Raw genomic sequence first — 1,061 nt, 5'->3', positions numbered from 1 at the left:
TCTAAAATATTTCCAGTTACTGCATAAAAGAAACATTTTCTGGTCAGATAGTTGAGAAAAGACTAGATGAAACAAAATTAAACAGTTTAGAGTTTATGTGTTTTGTTTTTATAGGAATTCTTAGGATCTTTAAAACACTGATGTGAATCCTGAATTTCTAAGTGGAGAGAGTGATAAAGGGTATGATGTAGAACTCCCCAAATATATTTGACTATAAAATCATTTATTCATTGCACATCTTTCTAATGAGACTGATGTAACATGGGACAGACTTCCAGAAGTGTTAAATATTTTTAGGGTTTCAATTAGAGTGTGCATTACTCTAATTGAACGTTTGTTCCCAAACTATCTGATTCGAATGATGAGACACCTTTTCCTACATTTTATTTTCTTCTATGTAATGAGTAAGACTGTGCCTCTTGTCATTATTTATCATTTCAGAACTTAGATGCTGTTATTTCTCAGCCTGAATTTCCCCAGAAAGAGAAATTGTAGGTTGTTTAACTCTGACCTCATACGGGAGCTGCTCAATTCCCATAATCATTTAAGCTACCCTGTTCTACTCTATACCGTTTCCAAGGTACAGAGTCAAAAAAGTTAATGACAGCTATAGTAATGACAGCTAGCATTTATTGTGTGCATACTGTGGACCAGATATTGTGTTAATGGCTTTACATACAGCATCCTCCTTAATTGTCACCACAACCTTATGGGGTAGGTATTATTAATATTTCCATTTTACACATGAGGAACCTGAAGAGTGCCCAAGAAAGTCACACATTAAGGGGGGAGGAGATTGGGACTGTGGGAAGATTGGAACTGGGATTTGAACTTGATCGTGCTCAACTCTTAACTATTACCTGACATTGCCCTTCCATAGTTCCATTTTTTAATAAATGTGTGTGCTGCCTCCCCAACCATGTGGTCCAGCCTTCAGTCCACTCTTCTGTGCTTCGCAGAGCACCTGGTATGCTGTGGCCAATACTCCTTCGAAAAGAGACATTAAGCAACTTGCCCAAACCATTGGGGCAGTAAATGATGGAAACTCCCATACCGCGACC

The sequence above is a fragment of the Galeopterus variegatus genome, unplaced genomic scaffold (genome assembly GCF_000696425.1).
Source record: "Galeopterus variegatus unplaced genomic scaffold, G_variegatus-3.0.2 Scaffold14322, whole genome shotgun sequence".
In the NCBI taxonomy this organism is placed as follows: Eukaryota; Metazoa; Chordata; class Mammalia; order Dermoptera; family Cynocephalidae; genus Galeopterus; species Galeopterus variegatus.
Note: the sequence above shows the minus strand (reverse complement) of the source record.